The following is a 26,351-nucleotide window of genomic DNA, read 5'->3' as shown; positions in this document are numbered from 1 at the left end:
CTCATCGTACCAACTGTTTTTTTGCATTTTCCGGAAACCAATGGTTTCGGTTGCAGCTGTATGTAAGGAGCTTGAAGTGCCGTGCCGGATGTTTCTCATGGAGGTTGAATTACCCAACCGTTATGATAAAGGTATTTTCTTTGCCCACCCTGGCGCTGATAGAAGGCTTTTCTGGCCACATCGTCCTTCTCTTCCATTGATGCGGATTTTGGTTAGACGTTAATGTACCGGAATGAGTTCCAGGACTCGGCAACGAAGTCTCTCTGACACAATGAATCCCACATCGCATTTGGGCTCCTTATAATGCCACAAGGATATACTCGTCTCAGTCCTTGGCCGGTCTTTGCTTTTATTGGACGGCGGTGATTTCAGCCTTCACTCTAACGAGGACATCAATTAGCTGGGCAGCGGCACCTTTTCAACTAAGGCCCGAACGTTCCAGGTGCTTGCCCCCAAATCGTAATTCTTAATGCGTTTGCCATGACCTTTCGTTTGAGGCTGTTGTTTAGTTTTCATTGGGGGCGTTTTACGTGGCGGGTCCCAAGTTAAGAGACAGCGGTTTTGCTGGCTTAGTCATGCCGACCAAGTGGATGAAAATCCTCCAGCTCTGAGAGTATTCCACATAGTACCCGTCGGAGAAGCAGAGAAAGAAGAAGACCTCCACTCTGTTGGAGAGACCGGGTAGATATTTTTTGAGATCTTATTGCGTTTGGAAACCAACTTCAGGGTGTGGCGTTTCCAGTTGCTCATCTTCAAACATTGTTGGCCGCACTAGCAGTTCGACGTGTTCCAAACCAAAACCGCCTCCTTTAAATCGGGTTTCGGTCAGCCAGATTAGGTTCACCAGAAGCTTTCACTAATAAAAACTTTCTACGCAGGTTTTCTCCATGTTGTACTTATACTTGTAAGCAAAGGGAAGGGAAGAACTCACAACAGAAACACTATTTGAGTGAAAACTGACTGTTTCCTCCGCCTATTAGAATAATGGAGTATTAATCAAGCTAGGCATCTCTTGCAAAAGGAAACTTACCTAGGTTCAAACATACTTAGGTATTTTTATGCACGCTTAGATACTAATAAACTTACATAGACCTCCTCTAATACTCAGCCAGCTGGTCAAACATAAATTTTTCTATACTTACATAAGTACTCGTACGCATGCATTTCTATAGGTAAAAACTCATCGCTCAACCCCCTGCGGTTTCGGGTTTTCGAGTCGCCGCCGCTTGCATTGCTCACTTGCTCTGAATACCGAATGCATTTTAGTGCAGAAACTTTTCTCGGTTTCCATTGGAATTATTCCTTGTTCGGTTTTGTTTTGTTACTTTGTTATTGCAATACTAGATGTTGGCGTTAGTGTTATCCCAGTGGTTGTTGTTGCTTTTGCTGTTCTCAGTGTTCTTGCTGCTGTTGTTGTTGTTGTAATGGAAACATATTTCCAACATAATATTTTTCCATGTTAAACATTTGCATACATAAGTTGTGCACCATTATTGAAATTCAGTGGAGCAACCGGCGAACGGCAACCAGTTGAGGTTAGGTATGCAGTCCGGCGGAGTGGAGTTGATGGAGCGTTGTGGTCTTCTGCTGATTGCCAAGCGGCAGGCGAAACTATTTGTAAAACTAACATAAAACTACTCGCACTAGTTTCAAAGTATGTATGTATAAAACGCACACAAACATGAGCGAGCTCAGAGGAGCAACTTGCCTTTAATATTATTTTGCAGTTCGTTCAAAATTATTCCGAAACTTTATGCTTAACAATTATTTCAAATATCTATTAAGCAAATATTTGATTATTATACTTTTATATTTTTATAATAATGTTAAAGTAATATTGAAAGGTATTCAACTGCTCTCAATCATATACTATTGAAGGCGTAATGAAGTCGTGAGTTCGACTTTCACCAAATTAAAAAGAAAAATACTCAAACAACACATCCGCTAAAGTTCACAAAACTCAGAATTATTGATTTGGAATACTTTTTATTTCAGCTTTCAGCGAACTAAGGACTAAATAACGGTAAAGTCACTCTTCCCGGATCTTATTCAGCAAGCTTATAAGTATCCAGCTTCACTTTATACCAAAATAGTTGGCAGGGTACCTTATCTTATATTCAAACCTCAGACCTATCAACTGCTAAATCACGCAACTGTAAGCCCGTAAGATTAAAATATTTCTAAACACACTTTCCAAATGAACAGACTCGTCACGAACGACCAGAGTTCCAAATCGGTCCTTCATTCGAATTTCATATCAAAGAAATAGGTTTGCTGTGCACAGTCCACAGTCCGTAGTCCTCGTTTGTGAATTTCTCGATTCACTTTGATGAAACTTAAAATAGAAGAACTTAAACTTACCTCGTCTCGAGTCCAAATATGAGTAGTCAAACGACTTAATTGAGAGACGATGGTAAAAGCACAGGTTAGACCCTATCTCGGGTGGAGTAACCTAATCAATGAAGATGTAAAGAAGAAACTTTATATTCGAGGCTGTACTTTGTACTGCAGCCTTCGCAGTTTCATATTGCTCCTGCCGAAATTTCTTCCATACCTTCTTGACCGGTTTGAAAGCAGCTCCTGATAACCTCTTGACGGAGCAAAGTCCGTCTCAGGAGCTCTTCGAATTGAAAAAAACTTGACAAAATGACCGAAGTATCACCGATACAGTCGATTCTGGTAGTCAAAAGAGCAGATCGTACTTTATGATCTAAGTCGTAAAAGATTTGACTGCCCCATCACGACTTTTTCCTGAAGAAAATGTTATTACTTTAACTGGATTTCGGCTCCACTAATACCCTTATAAATTCCTCTTGGTAATTTTGGTGGATGTAGACCTAAGAAAAATTCATATAAGATTCGCATCACCACATAACCAGACCTAGTTGGATCATTTTATACTCACAAATTTAAAAAGTAACTTCTTTTTAAATATATGTAAGCCAAAATCTATCAAAATCTATCTATACCATTTAAAGCAATAAAGCAGACTACAGCATAGCTTTATTTTAGCTTTTGTGCATTGAATTTTCTGCATTGAAAACCTAATTTATTATTCATTATTAAATTTTATTTGATTAAAGTAAATAAATGGCTGCAGCTGCCGGGCAGAAAAAGCGTTTTTGCAATTCATTAGCCAACAAGTAATCGGCCATTTTTGTTTACAATCAATAATTTTAGCTGATTTCACCGTAAATTTCGCTAAATAAAATGAGAATTATTACAAAACAAAATGGTGGTGGTTGGCAAAGCGGCTAATAAGTTAAATATTTACGATCTAGTTGATGCATTAATTATTGAAAATATCAAGAGTTTAATTGCGAATAACATATTCGAAACATTTTTTTGGAAACATTTGTGTTTGTATATTTGATTTTAGTAGTTAGGTGAGGTGAGGAGAGTATAACTACTCTACATGGCGAGTAAATAAAACTCGAGAGGCGTTTGGTACTTTAAAAATCCACTAAAAAAGGATTTTTAATTTTGAAGTGCAGATTTTTAGACTTCCGACCAAATGCCAGAAGATCTTGGTCACCCAGGCATTCCGAGCTGTTCGAATATTATAAAACGATTCACGCTTGCTATAATTTTCTTCGTAAGGCAGCCCTTTATGTTGCCGAACCACTGCAGTATATTTTAAGCAGAAGGCAACTCTAGACTAAATATCTATGTTGTCAGCCCAGCGTACAATAACGGTAGCAACCTCGTATCGCGTATCGGCCATAAGTGTCTTGCAACTCCACTTCTACTCGGTACCAGGCATCGATTCATTGCCAACGACAATATAGGAGATCGCTGATAATACTGCATGACTGTCATCTGATAACGTGACCGAATTTGGTAAAGCCATGAATTGTCTTTGCAACGATATAGGCAAGGCCATAACAAGGAAGGTTAAACTACAATAGAATGATCTATCAGAATGCGAAGCAGTAAAAGTTATGTGCAACGCGGTTGTTCAAAAATTCACAAAATTCCAGTTCACTCTTTATAAAAGAGATCATAAGAATATGATTGAAATACTCACTGGTCACAGCGTTTTGGCGGCACACATTTGATGAATAGGACTGACAAATCGAATTGATTAAAGGAAATGTCAAGAGCAAGGCACAGGGGCAAAAATTGCACATATCTCCCGCATTAGCCCGACAACTCTTTGATCAATTGGAGTCCCCATTGGCTCGCTAAGTATTGCATAAACTTGAACAACGCTTATCAAACGTCAATACTACTCCCGAGGTCATATTGTAGGTCGTAAATCGTACTTGGTCTTTTGCATAGAGCACCTCAACCAGCAGCATTCATCCTTTGCTATGTTTAAACACCCTGACCGCTAACCATCTTACTGGTACCACTCGATGATTCTAGAAGTCCTGTCTCGTTTGTTAGTTCTCGAAGTTTTTTTGAAATAGGCGAAGTAAAACATTCTAGACTCATGTTTCTATAATACCTTTAGCCATCCTTGTGTACTAGTTGTAATCGAAACAAATCGTCATGGCATAGTTTTGATAGGTTCATGTCGCTTAATCGTCATATGATCGTTGTTTTATTTACTTTCACGAGCTAACTTATTCTAAAATTGGCAAAAATTTGACATTGGTCAAGTAAGCTCTGTAGCATAAAAACAAATAAGGCGAAGCCGGGCTGAACCGAGAATCACATAAATCATAAACCCCAAGCCGTATATTTAAACCTTTCACGACTGCTTACCCTTCGCATAACCCTTCGGTTACAGCTTGAGTTCGAAAAAGCGCTTAACGCAAGACGAAAACAGCAACGAACTCCACCTCATGTTCATTGAGACAATTGATGTCTGAGTGGAGCCGCTTACAGTTAGTGAAACTCTATATGTGACTCTTTTGAACTTTTAAGCCTACAAAGTTTAAACAAGAAGTCACTTTTCATGAAAAAATTATAAATATCCAAAAATTTTGTTTTTACATAGCTCTCATATCTGTTGGTTAAATGAGTTTCCATTAGATCGGTTGGTTTGGAATCTTGAATCAAGATATGAATGATTTAATAATGGGTTGCGAAAGAGACATAGACTGTGGTCTAGTTTATTATTCAAAGCCCGACCTTCTCCAGTAAGAATTATTTATCAGTTATATCAAGGCTAGTATCCATGGCCTTATTCGAATTACATATATTAAATCTATAACCGCAACTGGATATGAAAAGTTCGCTTGAAAGTCTTCAACATAATAAATAATAAGAGTGATGAGCTACGTACATAGATTCGACAGTATCCGTCTCTCAGTATATAGTATACATAAACTAGACCATGAATTTTATAGATATTGATCAGAAATTTCTTTCAACATATTTTCAGCTCAAAAAGCTCTTCATTTGTCAGAGCCGCCAAGGTCGAACCTCTTTAGGATATATATGTCACGCTAATTGACCGATCAAAATCAAGTAATTGTATGAATTTTTATGCACTCAGCAGCGCATATTAAGTTTGCCAAGAAGTTCTAACATCCACTGGTGAACGTCTGAGACCTTATAAAGCATATGAGTATATAAATGATACTGGGATGAATTGATTTAGCTATCTAGTCTGTCTTGGAGCTCAATGACTGTGCGCTTATAAGCAATTGTTTGAGGCTTTGACTTGTATGGACGATCGATTGCAGCGGGTTCGCCGAAAGCCTGAATCACCTCAGCGAGTTTGCTAGAAAGGGCATCCTTACTACGATTTAACCGATTGGAAGCGAGTCCTCTTAATACAATGCCCTCTTACATTCTAGCTCTGAACCTATGGATCTCTAATAAGCTTGGCAAGTGATGGTAAGTAACCAAAACTTGTGCGACTGTGGGTTCCTATATATACGGGAACTAGTCCCTTAGTTTTTGAGTTATCGATTCGCAAATTCACATATGCTTTTTGCATCCCAAGCAGTTGCTTATTTGTCGGAACCACCGATATCAGACCACTATAGCATATAGCTGCCATACAAACAGATAGAGTCGAATCAAGTTCTTATATGGAAACTTCTTCATTTATGATAGGTGTTAGGGCTTCGCTTAATATTTTTTCCAACTTTTACTTCCACATAACCGCATCTATTTATTTTAAGCCCAAACCGTTATTCTTCCATATACAAATATTTTTCCAGTTACTCCAAAAAACAAAAAAAAAGACTTCCCAACCAGTTTAAGCACACAAATTATATTTATAGACTGCAACGCTTTTGTGAGCGCATAACGAAGAGTGTGTAAAATACGTTTGCGCCAACTTCGATGCAGCGAATTTTCCAATTTATTTCCGTTACCGAAGTATTGAGGTATTTGTTTTCACGTAAATACCACTGCAGTCTGCCACTGCCACTGCCGCAGCCACTGCAACGCCAACTGCAATAACAATTTGTGAGCGCTGCAATATTCTTGGATTCGTTGGTGCGTACTTCGGTGCCGAAATTGGTATGCAGGCAACAACAACAACTAAAACAACAGCAGTGTTGTAGTGTGTAGTGTCTGCAGTATGCCAAAAGCAGCAACAACAACTGGCAATTGCATTTCGTTCGATATTATTGTATTTTTGTTGTGTCGTATTGTTTTTGTTTTTGTTGTTATTGTTACTGCAGTTATTGGTATGGAACTGTAAATGCAAATAAGCATTTATCTTGGTACCGTTGTTACTGTACAATGCAACCGGTACCGAGCTCGTAAACATGTCCAGGTCAGCTCAATCCCAAGGCTAAGCTTCACTTGCACAAGCTCCCGTTTTTAATATGACCACTTTAGTACTACTCTGCGGGGGGTTTATATTTCTCTATGTGCCGACGTATGTGTAAACTGTACTGAAATTGTCAGTTGTGCTGTAAGAATGCTTAATACGCGTACAAAATGCTGCTCAATCGTGATATTCGGCAAAGCTGTGAGGGTGTGGGTGCTCATATTTGCATAAACGACTTCAAAAGGTTGGGTAAGTAAGCAGAGTTGTGATGAAAATAGTGTAAATATCAGATATGGGTGAAAAATTTCACTTGCTGATAGTCGAAGATATGACGTACAACAACAAAACAAAAAGTCAAGCCGCTTTAAGGCACGAAAGAGCTTTCGGTCATAAGACAGTAGGGCCTGTGTTTTCAGAATTGTTCACAATATGTATCGACTATGTAAGAAAGCACAGTCGCATTTTCAAAACTATTTGAAGCAAACTCTCATCCACTATAACAAGAAGAATCGGTAAATTCAGAAGTTGGTTGAAAAGAGGCAATGACATCTATTTGAAGCTTTAAGCAGATCGATTGTATGATATCAGAGCAATGAAACTCCAAACTGAACAATTGTATGATTTCAGAGCTTGTTTCGGAGAGTAGAACGATCCTTCTTTGAAACCAAAAGTCGATATCTGATTGTTTAAATTTCCACTGAAGCTTTTTTTATTTCGTCTATTAAAAAATTGAGAACTGTAAAGCCAATCTCTAAAAGGCCCTTTTGAATATCAAAACTCTGGGAAGTTGAATTTAAGGTTACTACGTGTGTCTGGTGTACTGTCGCCGTAGAAAATTATTCAAAAATCGATAATCTTCCCGATAATACCAACAACTATTAAAAAGTCTGATGCTGAACGATTCTAAAAAGGCAAATGAATTAAAACTACGAACACTCATTACCTCAGACATCCATCAAATCATCATGTTGATATGCTTAGATATAGATAAACGAAGACTTCTAGTACAGAAAATCTGATAAAGGAGGACATACACGTATATATAGAAAATATCTTTGTCACAAAGTTTAATCTGCTACCTCTTCAGGTATGCATCCACCTTGTTAGCTGCGATGCTTCTGTCTCAAAGAAAACCGTGAAAAATCCTCCGAACCTTGCACTTATGTGTTCTGACCGAACGCTATCCAATATGTATACACGCGGTGCGAAAAATATTTTGAAGGATTCTCATTGCCAAAGTTGTATGGCTGAAATATCTCGGTAGACAAACATTTAGCGAACCCAGCGAAATGACTGGGATTGATATTGACCGCCTTAAGAAATTTGTGGTGATCTCAAAACGCTTTGGCGATCTTAGAAGTGATGTACTTAAAGCAGTTTTTGGGTAATACAAAGGACAGATATTTGTTCAAGGTAGATTAATGAATGGTTCTATAAACCTTACAAACGAGGGAGATTAAACAATACTTACATAAACCTTACGCCCAAACCTAGGCTAACCTGGTGAAATTGTACGCAGGCGTAACTATGCATATTTAGAGTGGGGATTTGACAAAAATTGTTGTGCTTTTTTGTGGTTTGTATCTGGAAATCATTCGGAAATTAGAAAATGCTACTAATGTGAAATATTTCAAACTCTTTTACATATATACCTCTTATGTATAACAAATATATTTTAAAGTTAGTTGCGTGAATTTTTTTGTCAAACCCCGTCCTTGTGCAGCCAGGTTTCCAGGTTTCGATGCACACCGCTGGAGCTGTAGAATTCTCGACCATATTGGGTTGGTTCTGATACTGCTTAAAACATAGAAACTTGGAGAGAAAAAGTATAAACAAGTATATTTATACTTTACGCAGACCTGCTTGAATAGTATTTTCTCTGTCCAACATTATTGCTAGTGCTAACATGCGGACTTTGAAGTTCAAGTATTCATCCGGAAGAGATTTTTCTAAATGCTACCAAGTAATACCATTCTTCTTCTTCTTTATTGGCGTAGACACCGCTTATGTGATTATAGCCGAGTTAACAACAGCGCGCCAGCCGTTTCTTCTTTTCGATACGTGGCGCGAATTGGATATTCCAAGCGAGGCCAGGTCCTTCTCCACTTGGTCCTTCCACCGGAGTGGAGGTCTTCCTCTTCCTCTGCTTCCCGCGGCGGGTACGGCGTCGAATACTTTCAGAGCTGGAGTGTTTTCGTCCATCCGGACAACATGACCTAGCCAGCGTAGCCGCTGTCTTTTAATTCGCTGAACTATGTCAATGTCGTCGTATATCTCGTACAGCTCATCGTTCCATCGAATGCGATATTCGCCGTGGCCAACGCGCAAAGGACCATAAATCTTTCGCAGAACTTTTCTCTCGAAAACTCGCAACGTCGACTCATCTGTTGTTGACATCGTCCAGGCCTCTGCACCATATAGCAGGACGGGAATTATGAGTGACTTATAGAGTTTGGTTTTTGTTTGTCGAGAGAGGACTTTGCTTCTCAATTGCCTACTTAGTCCGAAGTAGCACCTGTTGGCAAGAGTTATCCTGCGTTGGATTTCTAGGCTGACGTTGTTGGTGGTGTTTACGCTGGTTCCAAGATAGACGAAATTATCTACAACTTCAAAGTTATGACTGTCAACAGTGACGTGAGTGCCAAGTCGCGAGTGCGACGACTGTTTGTTTGATGACAGGAGATATTTCGTCTTGCCCTCGTTCACTGCCAGACCCATTTCTTTTGCTTCCTTGTCCAGTCTGGAGAAAGCAGAACTAACGGCGCGGGTGTTGAGGCCTATGATATCAATATCATCGGCATACGCCAGCAGTTGTACACTCTTATAGAAGATGGTACCTTCTCTGTTGAGTTCTGCAGCTCGAACTATTTTCTCCAGAAGCAGGTTGAAAAAGTCGCACGATAGGGAATCACCTTGTCTGAAACCTCGTTTGGTATCGAACGGCTCGGAGAGGTCCTTCCCGATCCTGACGGAGCTTTTCGTGTTGCTCAACGTCAGTTTACACAGCCGTATTAGTTTTGCGTGGATAAGTAATACCATTACCATTATAGAATTTTTTAAATTTTAGGGTCCAGTCGAGTCACAATGCTTCCGCTTGAAAGTTATGGATTTCGTTTTCAAGATTAGTGTAGCAATGTGCCATTAATTTGAGGACAGACAAGTACCGAAGCACATTTTTATTTAGCTGTTTGCATCTGGGAGCTCCCCAAATGGAATGGTACTGAGAACGATAGTATTTTGAAGCGCTTTGTAGGGTATTACAATTCTTTAATCGTTATTTACCCTCAATCCAGCAGATTTTATTTCCAGAGTTGAAAGGAATTGGAACAAGAAAAAACAGCCTTCCAAAAATCTTAGCTCTTCTTCCATCTCTCCTATCTTTAAATCAGTAGAAGAGTATGTAAGTCTTGCAAAGAAGTTTATCAGATATTGAAAGCAATGTCAGAGACGTTAAGAATTAAAAAAAAAAATTTAATTTAAATTGGAGAGGCCAATTGTCAATTTTTTTGTGATATGCATGCTCCTGAAGTACAATAAAATTTTCAACTGTATTCATTGCTTATTATAAGACTATGAAGTTGGTGATCTGTACTTGTTAAAACCTCTCACTTCGTTGCTTGTTCGTGAATAATTCACTAAAAACAAAAAGAACCTAAAAGTACTGTCGTTTTGCGAAAGACTTGTAGATGAAAATTGCTGAAAGAGCTAAATACTATCGCAAAATCGAGTTTAGGAAATATTTACACGGTTGAAAGAAGCGTTGGCATAAGTGCATAATCTCGAATGGGGACAATATTGAAGGTTACAACTTTATCGTAATCGAATAAAAAAAAAAGAAAATTCCAGTTATTTATTGAACTTCTTCTTCTTAATAGGCGCAGACACCGCTTACGCGATTATAGCCGATCAGAGAACTTTCCTTACTTGCGTGAACTTCTACACATGACCCCATCCTTATTATTTATTGAATACACCTCTTAAATATTGGTTTATTCACTAAGTAATTTCGTTTTTAAGTGCAAATCGATCACGATTTTTTATGAAACTGCATGTTTTCTACTTTTAACCAATACCATTTGATAGCTTTCAGGCAATATATTGGTTTCAGGCTCATTTAATTTTAGATTCTTGTAGGCAAAAAACTGATCCAATTGGCTTTTGACGTCCGAATTTCAGTGAAGGTTTTATGATCCAAAACATTTTTAAGATACCAAGTAATGCTCCAAAGATGTCAAATCTGAGTAATATGTTTTGTCTGGATGCATATGTCATTATAGATGCAAAAGCTTTTGGCGAGTCATCAAATTTGAATGAGTTCTGCCATTGTCCTGGTACAACACTATAGTTTTTCTAATAATAGACAAAGCTCAAGTGCTCGTGTGGAGTCTCGTTAGACAAATTGAATCCTTGAGCAATCTGTCGAGTTATTGTTCGACGATTTGCATCAACCTTCAATAGGGTACCAAGCACAAACAATCTCAAATTTATGGAAATTTTTTACTGGTAAACCTTTTTATATAAGCTGTCCGAATATACGATATAACAGTGGAACGGTTAAGTTTGAAGTTGGCTGCAAAAATATTCAATAATAAATTATTACTGTGGCGAGTCCATTTAGTGATGTTCGTCTATTCGTCTCTCAGTTTTGAGATATCGTTGGGTTCAATGTAGACTACGTTAATGATTTTTCTTCCTTTCTTTGTCTGCCCTTCTCTCTCGCTGAAAATGACACTAAACTGACATGTTTTATTCTCATGAGCGTGTAAATTAAATTTAAATGCTTGTGTAACATTTTTACGTTAATAATTGTATTAAAATCTATTTATTAATTTAATAATATTGATTATATTGAAAATTTGCGGAAAATGGTTAACAAAAGGTTTTATGTGAAAACTTAATTTTTTTTATACAAATTATGCATATACAGGTGAAAATGTATATATGTGTGCGGATGTGTATATAAATTGCATTAAATTTTTATTAAAAACATGAAAAGTGCACTTTGTGATACCAAACACACTCACGAATGCAAAGCAATTAGTTGCCTGACAATATGTCAATACAAATTTTGGCATCTGTTTGAGCCATTATTATGTAATCGGAGGCACAAAATACTTGTCCATGCATAAAATAACTTAATACACGGGCGCAACGAGCGAAAGCTGCCAGCGCTGACACATATGTATGTGTGTCATTGTGTATTTATGCGCTGTTGCAAAGGGAGAGACACGGAACATCGTGTGGTGAACAAATACAATTTTTCGATGGCAATGCAGCCGGTGGCAGCCCACCAACCAATCGATGGCAGCAAGTGGTCACCAAACTGCGTTGCTGTTGTACGTGTTGTTGTTGGTTGTGCTGTCGTTGCCAATTCGTTGTAAATGTTTTAATGCAATAAGCTTTTAAATGCATGTAAGCACAACTTATGCGAGCGCCCGCTGGCTGTAGGCATTTTTAGTTGACTGTGTGCATGCGCACACATACACACACACACGCTTGATTATATAATATTATATATTCATTTGTGTCGTGCACTTTGCGCCGACAACCCTTAATGCACTTTATCATTTGCAATAAATTTCAATGACATTTTTAAATAAACATACAAAGTGACATAAATTAACCATAAATTGCAATCAATAAAAATTATTCGTTTCAATATTACACAAATTTATGAAATGCCGCTGTGTGTGTGTGTAAGCAGTTTTTTTGTTGTAGCTGGACGTTTGCAGCTGCAGGGATGATATGGCATTTGGTCTTGATCGATTTTTAAAACGCAAAAATCAAAGAAGTGTAGGGAAAACTTGTATTGCGCCCAAAAGTATGTTACTCGAATTTTAAAACACAAAAATACCAACAGGTTGAAATGTCAATCCATCTTGATCGCTTTTAAGATCGCGACAATCAAAGAACTTCGTTAAAGTATAGCTAAAAAATTATATTGCGCCTGAAAGTATGCTACTCGACTTTTCAAATATATATAATAAGTTAAGGCAGTGAATAAAGCTCTTCAGCAAAAGTATATAAAACGTTCTATGATCTGAACTGTTCTAAAAAGTCAAAGAAACTTATTGAAGTATGTTTGAAAAATGTTATTGCGCCTAAAAGCGTGCAACAGAAAGTAACGTTCATAAATAGCAGTGTTTGTATAAAAAAAAATAAAAGAATTTGGTTGAAATATAGTATTGGAGTAAGGTATTTGGTCCAAGTAAGTATTGAAGTGAGGTATTGCGCCTATAAGCATGTTGCGCAAAGTAATGTCCAAGTAAAGCAGTAGGTCCAGTAGATTTATGGTCTAAAAATCGTTGTGTGTCCTGGATTTTTCTGAAAAACAAAAGGTATTCTTTAAAGTTTAATTAAAAAATATTTTATTGCGCCTAGAAATGTGCTACTATATTTTTAACAGATTAATAACTACACAGATATAGCGGCGAACTCTTCAGCAATCAATTGCAAAGCGATCTATGAGCTGAACTGTTCACGGGGAGTAAACAAAATTTCTATTAATAGATCGTATTGCGCCTGAAAGTGTGCTACTCGATTTTTATGAGATAAGTAACTACCCAGGTATAACAGTTAACTCTTCAGCAAGCATTCAGAAAGGGATCTATAATTTAATTGTCCTAAAAAATTCGTTAAAGGTAAGCCAAAATGTGCATAATGCCTAAAAGTGTGCTGCATATGAAAATAAAACCGTTAAAATCGATATATTATTTATAAAGATGTAATATATAAATCAAAGACTGCCATCGGAACCTCTCTTAAAGAGTTGGATAAGAACTTTTGTTATATAAAATCATCAGAGTTCACAATATGTTACCACCAGTAAATGAAGAATTTGCGAAAATGAGGAACCGAAATTCACTTTAACGATTCCTCTTTGAGCTATCTTGAATCAATCGACGGGGCTTTTAGTGGATCTTTATGCATTTGCAAAAACACTTAAAGCACAAGAAATTTTTACGGCATTTCATAGTCCAAATAGCGAAGCATTTGACTTTTTTTGTTATTTCATTGGTTTCGAAAAAATAACAAGTCGAGATATCAATAAATTTTTAAAAAGCTCAACCTTTTTGCTTTCAAAAATAATTATACGATATTTTCATAAATTTTTAAAAGGCTGAACCCTTGCTGCATGTTTTCTGTTCGAAATGTTATTTCTCGTTGATTAACTTATAGTTACTTACATGGCTGCAAAAACAAAAATCTGCATTAATTTCTTTTCCTGCATTTTTATACAATTTTATTACGCGCATATTATCATTTTTGCGCTCATACACCTATTAAAGCCCTAACCATATCAGGTGCTAAAGCAGTGTTACGTTCGCTTTTTATGATTTATGCGCAATCATTTTTTATCACTGACAAAGTGTCCTTTTCCACACGATTTTATAAATCCTTTCGCTCATTTACACCTTTCGAAAATGCGGCGATCTGTAGGAAATTTTTCGGTTTATAAGTAAAGTGTTTAAAAATGGCAGCAATGAGATGAAGACCTGACTTTCTGTGATAAAAGTCATAACTAACAGTCCAATCCCCTTTTCTTCTCCTTTCTTAAAGACAATTTTTCCTCTCAAGCATGGATCTATTCACTTACTTCAAAGCTGGTAACTTGAAAATTTACTTTAGGGACCTCCAACTCTCGCCAGCTTTTTCAAGACTGTGATTTTAGGGCATCTAGGTTTCTTATTTATTTATAAAAAATTAAAAAAAAATTTTAATTAAGATTTTATACATAAACTGACTTTTCTCCAAATAAAATGCATGACCTTTTATTATTTTAATTTTTTTTATTCCAGTCAGGTATGTAAATATTTTCTTCTACATGATCCTTTTTTTCCATAATAGCAACAATCCTCTGAATATTTATAACATTTTTCTAATATGTTCCTCAAATCTGTTCACACTTCTTACAAAAATTTTCCATTATTCCACTTTGGCATAAAAATTTCCTACAGGGTCACCTCACCATGCACAAATTTCATTTAGTTAACGCAAATCCTTACACATACGAGCGCACAGTCATTTTTGTGTATTCACGCACATTTTCACACCGAAAATGATCAAGCAACAACAGCGACATTGGCTGCATTGTGTCTGGAAAAAACGTTGGCAACAAAAGCGCAACATTTCACTCAAACGTTTTTATTGTGTTTTCAAAAAGACGGCATTAATAAAAACTGGCAATAATATCCTTTTTTAACACCGGCAAATGTGCGTAAAAATCGTCGTTATGCGGCACTTTTATACTTGTTATGACAGGATACCGGTTTAAGCTAACGGTGTTGCTTTGTAAGCGGCAGTGAGCTCACTAAAGTCGCACGTATACGTGAACCAATAAAAAAACCGGTTCAGTAGTTTATTGAACCTCGAAGCTCCGCAGTTTTTTAATGCCATAAACAGTTGTTAATGTTTTCCTCTAACACTATATATAATATATGAGAGATGTACAAGCAGTACTTGAGGCCATGTGTGAAACTTTTTAATATTTAGCGCCAATTCAAGACCAAGTGCAGCCAATTCAAGACCAAGGTGCTTATCTACCTGATCTTCCCAACGGGGCTGAGTTCTTACTCTTCCTCAGCTTTCAACAGCGGGTACTGAATCGAAAACCTTCACATCTGGAAGCTTCTTTTGCATCCTGAAAACATGACTTAGCCATTGTAGCCGCTGTCTCTTGATTCGCTATGCCGTATATCTCGCACTGCTCAGCGTTCTACCGACTGTGATACTTACTTTTGTCATTCTACTACTGTCTACGCTTCCGTCTTTGTTCTCCGAGAGAAGACTTTACTTCACAATCGCCAACTCACTGTGAAGCTATTTTTGGTGTTAATGCTGGTTTCAAGATAGCCGAAACTATCTACGTCTTCCAAGTTATGACTCTCCACAGTGTCATGCCAAGTCGCGTGTGACTGTTTTGATTGCAGCTTCCCGACGTTGAACCTTCCCTGTGTTTGTTGACGTTCGTTTTTTGCTGTACAGAGGGAGGTTCATATCTTGGCTGCAAAACATAATGGTTCGAGGCAATGTTAGAACCTCTTAGCGTACGCACGTCTAAAACACTGGAGACGTGTTTTCCATCAATCACAACATAATCGATATGGTTAGTGGTCTTTTGATACGGAGAAAGCTAGGTAGCTTGAAAAATTCTCCTATGCTGGAATATAGTACTACAGATAACCATACTTCGGGCACCGACGAATTCGATGGTCGTTATCGAAACGGAGGTCTCTCATCCGAGGCTGTTTTCTTTTTAAAATGGCGGATTTCTTTATGTGGCTTATCCCAAATCCAGCTCACAAGTCTGGTAAGGAATGTATTGCCTTCCCAGTTTAGATCCCCTTTAAACGGATGTTTTTTGGCTACCCAGAAGATACTTAATCGAAGACCGGAAGCAGCCTGAGCTGCTGGAACTGCTTGAACCATGTGTTAAAGAATCGTTTCTGGCCACCACACCGCTTGAGCTAGAAGACTTTAAGGCACTACTTATATATTTAACTATGAAGAGAGATATGGTTAGGAATTTTTTTCAAAACAATTAGTCATTACTAAAATTCAGCACTATCGTTTAAACATCTCATATAACTATTATACGTACAACCGATCCCACAAATTGTTACTTGCAACACCATTACTTCCAGAATTAATCTGATATAACTTATAGAGCCCCTTTCATATATAAATTTACAATTTTTTGTTGTTTTTTATTTTACATATACGCCTTTATTGCGCCAGCACCATGAATTGTGGCAAGGCCCAGTAACACAATGCACAATCTTCCCCAACCCAGCCGCGCAGTCTACTCAGCATTCAAATGTGTCGCACTCTATGGTCCGCACTTCAAATTAAAAGCAGCGGAAAAAGACTAAATTAAATATGGAAATAAAATATGAGTCCATCAGCTCAGCGCAGCATGGCCATTTTGATAGTAACGTAATTGTGCGCCGCACGCTGCCTCTCAGTGTGACACATGTGTGTGGCAAGTTAGGCTCACAATCGTTATACGCCTACTAAGGGCCTATATAGTTGTGTGCTTATATAAGTGTTTATATAATATGTATGTATATTAGGGTGTATTTTGTTTCCCAGGTTGACTTTTCGCAAACGCTGAGCAAACAGCATACCTTATAGTTCACCATGACGTATGAGCAACGCGGAATTTATAAGGCATAACTTTAAGTGTGTATAAGTTATGAAGGAATAATTTCTTGAAAAATATAATGAGAGCATTTTTATACAGCATTGAATTCTGTATTAGAATATCGTATTCACAGAGCGCAAGTTAATTTTTTTGAAGTTGAAGAACTTAATTTTATGCAAGAGCTCAATAAAATACTATAAATATAAGTAAAATAATTTTGACTTGATTTAAACTGACACTAAAGCGCCTGTTTATGTTCAATTACTTCTTTGTTTACGAAAAACTGAAACTTCAACAGGCGCCTGTTAGAAAAAATTTAATTTGAAACATAACGAACACCCTAATATTAATATGTGTGCGTCTTTCCGCTGCCTGTCACTTCGCTGGACTGCTGTGCGGTCCGCATTTGTCACTTGACATGAATTTTACATTCATTTGGCTGAGTGCAGCTGAGGTGGTGACAGCGATGAGCCTACATTTGCAGCAACTTACAGTTAGCTGCCAGCGCACTTATTATATATTTAGTGTGTTTACGTGGTTGTGTGTAGTTTATAAGGCAGTCACTTTGTGGAAGAAGTTATACAGGCTGTTACAGCAACAAACACACACATACACACATCTGTAAATATAGCTTGATGAGCCCAAGTGTGTGTTTGTATTGGTGTCTATGCTTGTCCCATGCACATGGTGAGTGTCTGTTCGCTGTCTAATGACGACGTATGCAAAAGCGCAGCGGGAGCACACACACACGCACAAATTGTAGTTGTTGTTATAGCAGTTGTTGCTGTATTAGTGCGCTTAGCTGGCAGCCCTTCAATCCAAAATCCAAACGAAGTGCAAGTATAAGTGACTGTTGACACCTTCCACCTGCCTGGCAACTAACAGCATGCCACCTGTCTATTGACACTTTGCATAATTTTCGTGCAATACACACACACATGCATATATATGCTTGTATACAAATACTATATAATTAAATGTATACAAATGACAGATTTACTTGACAAATGAGTTGCACTTGAGTGAATGAACACACACATATATGTGAGAGTGTAGGTGTGGGTGTAAGTGTAAGATGAGCTATGATGTCCCTAATAATCCACACAAACTCACACACTCTTACAAACGGCTGTATAGTATACACCTATTCACCTCTCTACCTCCTGCTGCCTTGCCACAGAACGTCTCCGTGTGCGTAGTGCAAGTGTCATTAGTGCAAATGGCGTTTGAACTCGACACAAAACTCTTTCATGCACACACATGCACTCATACAATCACACATATCATGCTCACTGTCACCCTTTTATGCACTTTTATCTAAATACTAAGCGCAAAAAAGCCTCTCCTCTGCTTCGTGCAACTACTGTCCACAGTTGTTGTTTTGTCATGTTGTTGTTGCGCTATGTGCCACATCATGCCTGCCACAAGAATGCCGGTGAAGTGCACAATTGCAATGAAGAGCGCAAAAATGCCAAGTGTGTCTATGTGTGTGTTGTGCAGCAATGTGTAATGGAGTCGAGTGTGTCACTGCTACTAACTCCACTCAGTTTCTATGTCACTTGTCATTTTTGCATAAGTGCAATGCGAAATAATTACAACAATGCTTATAATGAGTTTGCATTTACGCTTTGGCGCATGCATCTAAGCGAAGTTATGCTTCGCTAGAGCTGTCTTCGGTATTCAAAGTCATGACACATAAGGAGTAAGGCTTAAAGTGATAGAAATAAGTTTGGGAAGACTTAAATTAAAGTTCTTATAAAAAGATTTTTATATGAGGTTACAAAATTGTAATAAAAAAGAAAATTACTTTTATAATGCAAAAAATAAAAAAAATTCATCAAAAATAATAAAAAAAAAAATTATTAAAAATTTTATTTAATCATTTAAAGCAATATTCCTTTCCCTAATTTTTTTTGTACCGAAACAAAATTGTATTTTATTCTAAAGCAAAAAATTAACACTTAAATTATTGGTATACTTCTTTGCAGAGCTTTTCAAAATAAAAATTATCCAAACTGAAATTTAGGCTCCGTGGTGCCCGTTTTCAGTCCATCTAAGAAATGAAACAAAATTTGCTGAAAAAGCTGAAGGCCATCCCGAAAAGTGTATATTTTGAAAACTGGAAAAATGCCTGCCATAAGTGTATTACATCTGGTTGGACTACTTTGAAGGCGAAAAATAAATGTTGATGAATAATTAAAAATATACGTTTCATTTACAATCCAGCTTCTTTGTTTACGTCTTTTCTTAAGATATCGTTGTCTTATAGCAGAAATTTGTTTGAAGATTTTTAGGATTCGAGGAAAAGAAGTGTCGCTTTCCCAGCAAGTTTTGTGATTCTTTTGAATACTTTTGGTTATGTAATAATGCGCCTAAATGTGGGCTGCGGCTGATGAACTGAATTGAAATATAGATACACTTTTTATTTAGCTTCAAAAATGCTTTATTTTATGAAGATACGAACCATAAACTGTACACACTATAAGCGTGATCTGGAGGGGACTATTTTTGTTTATTTAAAGTTTCTTTCTGAGGATATAATTATTTTTTGTGAATTTAGACAAATATTATGCTTGATTGAAATTAGCAGTATATTGTGGATAATTTGCTGGCTTTAGTTTAGCATATAGTCAGATTAAAAAACTTGTTAATCTACATTTTTTGGCTAACTTTCAATTTTCTTTGCAGTTTGTATGATAAATCGCCTTCTCTTTTTTGTTCAAAAGCTGCTTTTCTGAATCCTACGCTAACCTCTTTTTAGCAAATTTTTTTCAGCATTTTCTTATCCTCCTATAGTTACTACCACTTTTAGCTATTTTATTAAAAAATTTTCAACTTAAATATACACTCAAAGTTGTCACCTTTCGCTGTCGCTTTTATGAAATATAATCTGTCAAATTGACTTATGTTTGCAACAAAGGTTTTTATTGACATACCAACGGTATTTCTGCGTGGCAGTAGTGATTAATCATTTCGGACATAGCAAGCCATCAATAATGATCGATTCGCCATGAGCAATTTAAACAGTATTGCCGACAGAGGAATCAATATTGCTGCTAGGAATATATGAAAAATTTGTCATTTTTAGTATATGCGTACTTAAGTGTACTTATATGTAATCAGATAAGTAGTTATATGTGTATATATACTCGTATATTAAGGTGTACGTTATTTCACAAGTTGATTGCTTTCTTCTCTTACAGGTGCCTTATAAATTATGTGCTGCTCATACGCCATGGTGTACATTATGAATGCTCTGTATATGATGCATAATTTTAACTGCGTGTAACTTTTGAAGGGGTATGTGAAAATCCCGAATGAGTCAGCAAAAAAATAGACTTCTGCAATAACGGACACCCCAACATATAATATGCGAGTATATATATGTAAATAACCTAGTGAAATGCTAAGAAGCGCTTTTCAAGCCACAGCGAACTAAATCCAAAAATAATTATCGCAGAACTAGAAATATATATAAATATAACATTATAGCAGCCAGCTGCAACATGTATTTATCTACACACACATACACAAGCTTACTGCTATATTAAGCCAGTAATGTGGAGTATTTCAAGTGCTCCGGAGGCACATGGCGCATTTCATGCCAAATTACAAGGGAAACCAAAGCGCGTCAACACATTAGCACGAGCTTACATATATAAGCACACACATACAACATATTATATAAGTGTATGAGTGCGTGTGTTAGTGTAAATACTCGCGGCACTCCAACTACATGCCGGCGGCTGTGGCAGCAGGCGCGCGAGTGTCTCAGTTAGCGAACTAACACACTGAAATTGGAGCACTGTCGCTGCCGCTGGGGCGCACAAACAAGCGCTGATATAACGGTAATTGCAATTTTCGGTTTTGTTTAGCATTAAACTTTCAGTTTTATACGGCGGCAGCGGATAACGCAGCTGCGTGGCGTAAATTTTGTAATGACTTGTTCCGGAAAGGGTTGCAGTTATTAACAAAAACAACAACACGAAGCATAGACATGAGTAGACATAAGCTGATATATAATACGAGCACAAATTGAACTATGAGCGAGCAGCTGCATGCCTGTGAGGGTGTGAGGGCGGCGCTGCTGTTAAGCTCCTCAACGCTTGCTTTTGTTGTTTGGATATTTGAACGGTACATTTTTATGGCATAAATTCATGTGGTTAAACGCAAATATTTGTTGCACGTTGAACCCGCTCATGAGTACATATTAGACATGTGGCAAAAACAACAAAATAAGAACAAAAACGAAAGCAAAACGGGGATAAGCAGACATTTTCGGCGGTAAGTTCATTTTATAATTGCGTCGGTGCTGTAGTTTATTTTAAATGAAATGTTGTGCGCATATTACCGTTAGATAAGCGCAGCTGTACTATTTAATTTGCGCTAGCGAGCCGAAATTATTGAGTAGGCGAAGGGTGTGTGGCGTGTGTCAACTGGTATATAAAATATGGTAACGGTTGTGATGAGTGTATGTGTGTGTTTATATATAGATGTGTATGTAATTGCAAATTTAGAACATTATGAGCTTATCACTGCGTGCAGAGAAGAGTTTAGTTTGATAGCCTAACAAAGTTGTAGGGAATTGCTTTGTAAGGTGATAGTTTAAGAGAGAGTAAGAACACCTTGGGTATAATTTCTTTGTACCGAAACTATTATAGCCTTCACAGTTGCATTTGTTGTTGTATAAAATGATATGAAATGGTATAAAAAGTACTTTTTCTTGGTTTTGTTCGATTCTTTTGTATGACAGCTATATAGTACAGCAGTTCGATTTTAAAAATATTGTTTGTATATTGCAGCATTATCTAAGAGAGCAACACATGTCGAATTTCATGAAGATATCTCGTTTAATGAAAAAGTTTTCCATACAAGCAGTTGATTCCGATCGATCAGTTTGTATGACGGCTACATGCTACAGTGCTCCGATGTCGGCGGAGCCGGCAAGTAAAAAACTTCCTGAAGAGAGAAGTATATGCCTGAAATTTCAGGCCAATATCTCTCAAACTGACTGAGTAGATGACGTATGTATAAAGGGACTGACAGTGAAAAAATTTTTATTTTCTGTAAGGATCCTTACTTTCTGTAAAGATAGTGTATGAAATATATCATTTTTCGCAAAATTAAGTGCCTTTTGGAATAATTTTTTAAAGAGCCTAATTGTAGGCAACGGTTGTCAAACCAAAATTTTTTTGTTACTCAATAGAAAAACATAAGTGGTGCTGCTTTTAAAGATTTCATATGAAATATGCGCCACAGCATAACACCTGACTTGTCAAAATTGCTTAACTATGCACAATTATTTAATATTTTGCCTAAATGTAGGCAACGGTTTACTTTCGCCTAAATATAGGCAATATTTTAATTTTTTTGGTTAACATAATAAGAATGCACTCTGTGCTCACTTTTTGTTTATTTTTTTTCGGAATATTTGAGTATTAAATTTTTTTAATTTTCCTAATTTTCAGTTTCAAAAGTGCCAAAGAGCGCTTCCTTAACTCTACTAGAGGCCAACAGTAACATTTAAAAAAAACTTTAAGTATTATGGCACTTAAGCTTTAAAATCAGCAATTCAAGTTGGAATAAATCTTAAATCTAGGTTATCAAAAATGAAGGTACCAAACCTATTAATACAATTTTTTATTTTCCTCCATCAATATATGCAATTACTGCTCCTTAGTTCCATAATGTGCACCACAACCACATCATTTACTCAAATATGCATCATACGCCATGGCTTTCGCCACAACAATCATGCCAATGGCATGTTACTACACAATTGTTGTGTGTTATTGTTGTTGCTTTTAATTCATTGCATACTCTTCATTTAAATGCAATTAATGCAAAATAATCGACGCACACTTCACTTGACTTGCCAAGCACCTTTATACGCAGACAACTGCTCACTCTTACTGTCTGTCTCTTCCGCTCTTTCTTTCTCCCTCTTTTTCTATGCTTTTATGACACAACAACTTCGCTTTTTAAATGATCAACGCCCTGTATAATTTCACAATAATACACTATGACTGCTACAATATAATTAATAAAATTTACCGTTATGCAATTTACCGTTAATGCAGCTCTCATATTTGTGTACATACATACTAACATGCATTTCCTTCCTTCCTTTCACACTTCCATCAACCTCACATATATGTATTTGAAATTGTTTTTTTCTTTTCCGTCTATCGCTTTAGTGCGTCTTCCTCTCTTTAATTGTTTTTGTTGCTGCCTTTTTAGCTTTTTATTGTTTTTTCTCCGCTCGTCGCATATTTCAATTAGTGTCAATTGACGGGCAATATTTTTATTTTATTTTTTTTTTTGTTTTCAAAAGCGGCGCATGCTACGCGCTGCGGCTGCTTAATGCCTTCCGGCTGCCGCCTCGTGGCATGACAATTATGTAATTACGCATTTGAGCGCGCTTGTGTGTCCCAGAGTAATTCAAAGGTGTGACTGAAGCAGCTGTTTTGTGGTTTTTTATAATTTTTTTGTCATTAATGTTAACCAAACCGTGGTTGCTAGTGAAAAGTTCGGTGTTTTATACACATATATGTATGTATTTGTGCCTAGAGCATCGAAAACTAAGTTGCTACTTCTTATGTCCTTAATCGCTTTGGATAGTTTTACCATTCAAGTGATTTCCATTTAGTACACGGCATTTCAACATTATTTCATTCTATCAATTGCTCCGATTCAACGAAAGAGTCCATGTTGGTCACCTTTAAGTACTTCAGATAAGAATTATATTTCTTCCTAAAAACTATATGGAGACTGCTTTCGGATACATACATTTTCAATACTGAAACGGTATCGTCCTGACAATGTCCAAAATTGGCTAATCTGGCTTTGCTTCTCAACCAGATTAGACTTATTTTTTGCTCCCTCGTCTATAATGAGAAAGATATCGGACAAATGATCAATACTAAAGCGCTTGGGATCATCCTGACAATAATTCAAATTGACCAAACTGGCCTTTCCTCTCACTGTATACTTGTAGTACCTCAGATGAGATCGTTTTTTCTCCCCACAACCAACCAAGAGACATTTGTCGGCCACATTTTAAATACTGAAACGTCTGGAATCATCCTGGCAATATCCAAAGTTGGCAAAACAGTTTCAATTTCTTACTGTTAAGTACCTCAGATTAGACCACTTTTCCTCTAGACAGTCGACAATGAGACTCTTATCGAACCGATTTTCAATACAGAAGCCTTTAAGACTATCCGGGCAACATCAATGCTGCATGTTCTCCCAGGTACTTTGTCTCATGTTTTGAGTTTAAATCAACCTTCTCTCTAAGGTAAGACTTCCCTCTTACTCTGTTAATAACAAAAAATGCAAAAATGGAAAAGGATCTCATATTTGGGTGTTTTATTGTAATTAAAGATTTATAGCGACGTCATAGAACTTTTATAGTCCATCTCTGAGAAATGTATGTAACTTTTATGTATAAAAGTTGCTGCCTTTTCTATTTCGAGATTTGTTGCAATCTGCCAACCTTAGCTTTAATACTTTTTATGGCATACATACTCAGAACGTCTAAACATACATTTTCGTCAAAAGCGGACCTTACTTCTCAATTGTCTACTCAGTCTGAAGCAGCATATGTAGTTTTGCTATAGTAACTCAAAATATTCATCTTGACCAAAAATGGAATCTTATCATGAATAGCACACGATCATTATTTTGGAACTTTGAGGTGGATTGATCAAGGAACTTATCGCTGGTATGCAATCGAGGACGTAGATCACTCCATGACAAATTTCAGATTTTTTTTCTCTCCTCTTCTCTCTTTTCTTCCCTTGTATTCTCAAATGCTGATTTGCCACCATAAGAGCAGTTTAGAGAAGATCTAAATACTGCATGAGAAAGTAAAAACAAAATACTCAAAATATTGACCATTACTTTCTGTACATTTTGATTACCTTCCTGATAGTTTCGGCAGACTATGCCAATAGAAATGTTCGTAATTTCAAGCAAACTATTCAGAGATCCTATTTTCGACTTCTGGGTAGGAAAACAGGTGCTGCTCAGCTATTACGTGTCCCATCGATGAAAGGAAAAGGTAATCAGAAGCGGACAAGTCTGGTCAGTACGACGGGTAGAGCAGGAGCTCGCAACCAAGTACTTTCATTGTAGCCTGAAACGATTTTTCTTTGTAAGCAGGTCCATTGTAGTGTAACAAAATTACTTTGCCGTATCTTCTGGCTCATACTTGCCAATTTTTTTTAATGCATAGTTCATATTGATTATTTGTTGTCTGTAGCGATTAGTATAAACAAGTCCATCAGGTTTTAGAAGCTCCTAATAAAAAACACAACCTTATGATTCCACCAAATACAGAATATTGCCTCATTTCATTGCCTCAGAGTATTTCTCACATCAAAATACATTCCCAAAGCGATCTTTTTTTACAGTTGATGGTGAGGATTGTCCCGTATTCAACCGTAATTTTGTCTATTAAGTATTCTTCAAATAAATACACTTTCCATCGCCAGTGACAATTCGATGCAAAACTCATTTTCTTTCGTACCTTCGAAGTAAAATTCCACAAGTGTTTTCCATTTGTCTATCAAACTACCAATTCATGCGGCACTCATTTTCCACACTTTTGGATCTTTCCCATTGCTTTCAAAAGGTCTGAAATTGTTTGTTGTGCAAAATTTAACATTTGCTTTTGACTTTTTTGAATATCATCTTCATACAATATTGCTTTCAGTTCGGCATCTTCGAACTTTTTTGATGGTTGTTCACTTCCTTCATTTCTCACATAAAATTGCTACCTCTGAGTCATTGAAATCATCTTCTTAATGTTGGTTTTGATAAAGCATGAGCAGAACATACCTCTACAAGCATTTGGTGTGACTCTGTAGCACTTTTCTACAAATAGAAACAAAATATAAATGTCTAGAATGCCGATATTGGTGGTCGAATAATAACTTTTCTTTAAACTTGTAGACACAGGCCTTTCAGATGGATTTTCTTCAAGTTGAAGTTCTCTTTTCGCCTATGATCTTGTAGACTACATAACAGAAGAACCTTTCAAGAGAGAGTAAGAGAATGAGAGAAATTTTGAATTGTTCGAAAAAGATTGTGGGTGCTTTGTCACTTTGCGGAGACCAAGTCATCTTAATAGAAATCAGCGATATATTTTTAAATATTGAATAAAACCGCAACAAAAGTTTTTCAATAAGTACACTGTGGTCATTTGAACTGAATTCTTGAGATAACAAGCAATACTCTTCTAGCTGCCCGCACCAAAACACTCTAAAGCAAAAGAGAAAAAAAAAAACAATTTCGTAACTTGTGTTTTCTAAGTGATCTATAACTAGAACTATAACCAGCCTTATAGAAATTTTAGAGAGTATGCCGCTTTCTGCATCAAGTATAACAAAGCTCCTCAAGTTCAGTCATCAAGTCTTGGCAATCGCAATTTGCAACAGCTATTCAACGCCAGCTTATTTACATACTGTCAACTAAATAAATACCATTTTGTTTGAAGGTATCTTCATTTTCAGTCTAGGTAAA

Source organism: Bactrocera dorsalis, chromosome 3 (genome assembly GCF_023373825.1).
Source record: "Bactrocera dorsalis isolate Fly_Bdor chromosome 3, ASM2337382v1, whole genome shotgun sequence".
Lineage (NCBI taxonomy): Eukaryota > Metazoa > Arthropoda > Insecta > Diptera > Tephritidae > Bactrocera > Bactrocera dorsalis.
The sequence above is the reverse complement of the archived record's forward strand: the minus strand, read 5'-3'. Positions refer to the sequence as shown.